Source organism: Antechinus flavipes, chromosome 3 (genome assembly GCF_016432865.1).
Source record: "Antechinus flavipes isolate AdamAnt ecotype Samford, QLD, Australia chromosome 3, AdamAnt_v2, whole genome shotgun sequence".
In the NCBI taxonomy this organism is placed as follows: Eukaryota; Metazoa; Chordata; class Mammalia; order Dasyuromorphia; family Dasyuridae; genus Antechinus; species Antechinus flavipes.
This window is the reverse complement of record NC_067400.1, coordinates 361798335-361804334: the sequence shown is the minus strand read 5'-3', so window position 1 is coordinate 361804334 and position 6000 is coordinate 361798335.

Below are 6000 nucleotides of genomic sequence, written 5' to 3'. Positions count from 1 at the left end.
AAAAAAAGAAAATAAATGCCCTAATTCCAATAGACTTGTGATGGAAAGTGCCTTATCCAGAGAGAGAACTATGAAAACTGAATGTGGATTTGTTGTTATTAGTTTGCTTATTTTTTCCCCCCTTTTGTGTTTTTTTTTCCTTTTTGATATGATTTTTCTTGTGTAACATGATGAATATGGAAATATCAGATTGCTTGTTACCTTGGGGAGAAGGAGGAGGGAGGGAGAAATTTGGAACACAAAATTTTGCAAAGATAAATGTTGAAATAAATCTTGGCATGTGTTTGAAAAAATAAAATACTATTTTTTAAAAAGAAATAGTTTTGAATTATCAGATTGGGAATTCTTTAGAAGTCCTGTATCACATGGATCTAAAGCTAAATCAGTAAAGAAGTTTGGACTTTAAAAAAATAAAATAAATGCCCTTTTCAAGTCAGGTCCCCACTTCCTTCAATTACCTCTGCTTCTTACCCATATTCTTAATCTATCTGTCTTTTTTTTTTAATCCATCCCTGGATGCTTCTTATATTTCCTGCTGATTCCTTTAAAACATTATGAGTTGCTAAGTGAACTTAGTAGAACTAAGAGAACATTGTACACAGCAACAACAAGGTTATGTAATGATCAACTGTGATGGGCATGGCTCTCTTCAACAGTGAGGTAATTCAGGACAATTTCAACAGTCTATTGATGGGGCCATCTGCATCCAGTGAGAGAATTATGAGATCTGAATGTGGATCACAACATAGATATTTTCACATTTTTTGTTATTGTTCCTGTTTGTTGCTTGTTTTTTTCTTTCTTATTTTTTCCCTTTTGATTATATTTTTCTTATACAGCATGATAAATGTGGAAATTTGTTTAGAAGAATCATACATGTTTAACCTATATTGGATCACTTACTGTCTATTAGATGGGGAAGGAGGAAAAAGAGGGAGAAAAATTTGGAATACAAGGTTTTGCAAGTGTGAGTGTTGAAACTATCTTTGCATGTAATTTGAAAAATAAAAAGCTATTATTATTAAAAAAAAAAAAAAAAAACCTACCAGTTCCCTAGTTTCATTGTCTTAGCTGATGTTAGCACAAATTTGGGACTGGCCTTAAATGAACTAACTCACAAATAGGGAACTATTTTTTGTTTGTTTAAAAACAAAAATGCATGAAATGCCAATCCATAGGAAATAAGACTATGATCAACCCTCATAGATACCTCTGCCATTTATGTATTATCTTTGATCTGGGCTGGGAGCTCAGCTGTTGGAACAGTGCTAATGTGAGCAGGGTCACAGATTCAATGGGCCTGGTAGTTTGATTCAATCTCTCTTCTGAGGCCAAAGATTATATCCTTGACCCTGGTTTGCCAAATCACAAACATTTTCCTTTTGTCCCAAAGGAGACCAAGCTAAAGAATTCATTTCAATTCAATTCAATAAATATTTATTAAGTGATGACTCCATGCTAGGGTCTGAGGATATAAACAACACAGTTCTTACCTTCATGTTGCTTATAATCCAGTTAGTAGAAGGAGAATAATATATGTAGAAAATAAGTATGACAAAAGGTAGAACATAGCCCTGGAGTCAGGATGACCTAAATTCAGATTCAACCTCAGACATTCAACACTTACTAGCTGTATGACCCTGACCAAGTCATTTAACCCAAATTGCCTCAAAAAATATATAAAATAGAACACATGTACAGAAGAAAGTTCTAGGCCAAAAAAAAAAAAACATAAGAAATGTGATTTCTAGAAGAATCTTTTTAAAAATTGAGACCAATCAAAAAAGGTTTCATAGTGGATGCCCTGAGCTGGACCTTGAAAGAAGAAAGAAATTATTAATGGGAAAGAGTGCATTCTAGGGGGTGATGATTAGCCCACATTTATGCACAGTAAAGAGAGGAGAAAGGAAAAAGAAAAGACATTTCCTTTCTTTTCCATTTACAAAAAGGAAAGACCATGAAGCACAGAGTCCATGAAGGGAGATGGAGTGAAATAAAGCTGGGAAGGTAGGTTACAACCAGATAATGAAGGATCTTAAATGTCAGGCTAAGGAGTTTGTAACCTAACCCATGGGCAATGGGAAGTTACTGAAGATTTTTAAACAAGAGAATGACATGTACATTTGGAAGGTTATTTTGGAAGGCATGAAAGGATGAATAGGAGGTGAGTAGAAGTTCACAAGAGATTAAATGAAAGTCTGAGCTAGGTAGTGATTGTGTAAATGGAGAAGAAGAGACACGAGGAATATCACAGAAGCAGAATGGACATGACTTGGCAATTGACTTGCAGGGGTTGAAGAAGAAAATAGACCAAGATGATTTGTCATCTCCCTTTCTGGGAAGATGGTGATATCATCAATAAAAATAGGGAAGAGGAGATACTTGTGGGGGGATGATGGAAGGAGACAGGGAGTTCAGTTTTGGACATGATGAGTTTGAAATGGAACTGAAACATTCATGTAAAGATGCCATGTAGGCAGTTGGAAATTCAGGAAAGGAGTTCAGGAAGACATTGCAACTGGACATATTGATTTAGGAATAATCTGCAAAAGGTAATAAGACAGGTAGGTGATAGAATGGATAGAGACCAGGGCCTGAAGTCAGAAAGATTTGTCTTACTGAATTAAGTCTGGCCTCAGACACTTACTAGCTGTGTAACTCTGAGCAAATCACTTTAATTCCTATTGCCTCAGTTTTCTTGTCTGTAAAATGAGCTTCAGAAGGAAATATCAAACAATTTCATCATCTCTGCCAAAAAAACCTCAAATGAAAAAAAAAAAAAAAGAAAGCCCCAAATGGAGTCACAAAAAGTAGGACATGACTGAACAACAATAGCCATATGACTTAATGAAGATTGCCAATGGACAGAGTGCAAAGAGAAGGCTATTAAGATAGCTTAAGGGAATAACTATACTTTAATGAAGCAGCAAAGCAGAAAGAGAAAATAGCACCTATTAAGTGCCTCTAAAGGCCCTTGTAACCCTAAATCTATTATCCTTAAAGCATATATTCCTTCTATAGATTATTGTCACATACAAAGAAAAGCACATTCCAGATTCATGTAGTTAGGGACCCAAAGAGAAAAAGATATTCACTCATGATGACTTCTATAATGAGGCAGCCAGTTATTGAATCATAAATCACATTGGGAAGAAATGTGAAGCAATCACAAGCATGAACCTTAAGCTCTCCAAGTCAACCTATTTCAGCAGGGCAGAAAGAGCTGTATTCACACACTGGAGAAATAACATCAAGGAGCGATTGTTCTGAGGTAACTTCAGAAAGCAGCCAAAGACAGTGTTTACACATGTAACTGGAAATTCAAACCTGGTACATTTTCATAAAATTTTTCCCTTTGGTAAAGAGGATGATTATTGTATATGAAATGCCTAAGTATAGGGCAGAGTTTGTATAAGAGCTTAAAATTCCTTTTTCTTATTTATTTCAAAGACACATGTGGCTCCAGATCTTTCTCAGGGAGAAATTTAGAGGGAAAGAGACTCTAGAAAGACTTTGGAAATGAAAAGTAGACATTTGTAGGATAAAGATAACCCCCCCAAAAATGTTCCTGATTTCCAGATTATCTCCCTAGAGACTTCATAGAGTCTCCCAATATACAAGATTAAAATGTCTCTTGGTTAAGCTAATATTTCTATCTTACTTCCAGTGGAAAAGTTCTTTCATTCCTCAGATAATTTGATATATTCTATTCTCCATAACTTCTTTGATTTCTGTCTCTTATCCACTTGGATTAACTGGGAGGCTTTTCCTCACTATTCAATATTTGTGATAATTTTTTCTATAATTAGAATTTACTAGGAATGTACCAAGAGATAGAAGCTTCACCTTTTCCTCTTTAAGGAAGACCCACCTTGAACCTAAAAATAATTTCCCCTAGACTAGCAATATTTGGGGGTATCTAGGTGATATAATGGATAGAGTCTAAGATCTGGAGTCAGGAAGAATTTAGTTCAAATCCAGCCTCAGACACTTGAAAGCTGTGTGTCACTTAACCCCATTTACCTAAATTTCCTCATCCTTAAAATGAGCTCCTGGGGGAAAGGCCAAATGACTCCAGTATCTTTGCCAAGAAATGGGCTACAATGAACAGTCAGACACCACTGAAATGACTAAACAATAAAGCAAATATTTAGAAAAACAAAGAGAATTCCAGTAACTCTTTTCTCTGAGGACATCAGAGAAGCTAGGCTTGTGACCCCCAACTCTGGCTCCCCTCCAGGCAAAAATCAAAATCTTCCTTGGAGAAGGAAAGATGAAATTCCAGATATTCACACCTCCCATTGAACCACATTTAGATAGGTCTGTATACATATATATATATATTACATGTTCAACCTTCCCTTCTACACATGGAAATGATTGTCTGTGCATTGATAGGTATGTGATCTCATTGATTTAAGTATCCTCTCCCATTGTACAAATCCTGACCATTCCATAACTTCTCATCCAGTGCAATGCTTGTCCATGGCCTTCAATCAATCCTTCAAAGAGGAGCTACCTAATAAGCTGGAGCACTTTCTCTATGTCAATTTTTACATTTCATGGATACCATTAAAGCCCCAGGCTGTCTATTACTTCTTGTTCTCTTTACAGAACTAGTTCATCTCTTTTTATATCATATAGTTTAGAATTATATGTGCCACTTCTCTCATGATTAAAGACATATTTCAACATGTGCACAATTCCATTGTCCTCTGGATAACCTCTGACTATGGTTCTTTGGAAAATATGGCAACCCAAGATTTGTCATCATTCAGCATCATCAGGCTCACATTGCTAGGAAAAAATTGGCTTCTGTGAGGAACGAGTTTTCAGTTACTTAAAGCACTGTACAACTTCCCAAATGCAATTCAGTCTGTTCTCTTTCTCTTCTTCAACACTTGGCCCATCTCACTGCCTATCTGCAATACTTATTCTAGATAGAGGTTATGGTGTATCTAGGTCTTGCCATCTAAAGCGATAGAAAAGACATCCAATTTCATGTCCACACAATAGGCATTTTTTTTTATCCAAGAGATTTTTTCCATATCATTTGTGAGGACAATTTCTTTGAAGAGGATTTATAATATCCAGGCCTTTGTTGTAATCAGCACGTTTTCATCTGCAAATTGGAATGTCTAGATACTACCTGATCAGACTATTGCTAGTCTTTCAAAGAGATTTTTCTCCCAACTAAAATAAAGAGGTTGCTATCAATAGCATCATCTTAATTTGAAAATATAATTTGCATATAACTCTTTAAACATTTAGGATCAGATACCTAAAACTGGAAGACCTTGGAGGCCATCAAATCCAATCCCAGTAATTTGTTTTGCAAATAATAAAACTGAGGCACAGGTTGGTTAAATGACCTTTCTCAGGCACAAGAGATAGTGTCTGAGGAAGAATTTGAACCTGAATCTTTTTGACTTCCTAGTTGACTTTTTTCATTCTAGCATGAGCAAACCCATGGTTATTTCATCAACCTAGAACTATAGAAAACAATGACTTTCTGCATTGGACTGTCCCTTCTTGAGTCTTAGGTATGTTTCTTTAAGTGTAAATCTATTTTTAAAGGAGGGAGACTGAAACTTCAACTTGCAGTTATTTTCTCTAGAAACCAAATCTTTCTTTTCTCCTTGTACCTTTTCATATGGAATCTAGAAAAGCTCATAGTCCTTATATCTGCTTTGGAGACAGATTGTATCTGGAATCCTAGCACTTTGGACCCATGCTTTTTTCCCTGATGAGGTCATGCTACAAATCCCTACATACATACACACTGAGAAACCTGATCTGTGTCAATCTGGTTCTTTCTTATGACTCATGCTTCTATTCAGGTATAATTAATTGCTCCCCGAAGAGCACTAAAAGGATAAAATGGCAGTGATAACAAATGAAGGTGGGGAGGGGAGAAGCCTCTTTATAATAAATAAGAGCCCTTAGAGGCCACTGGAATTGTGCTGGCTTTGCTGGGAATTAGCAGGTGTTCTAAGAAAG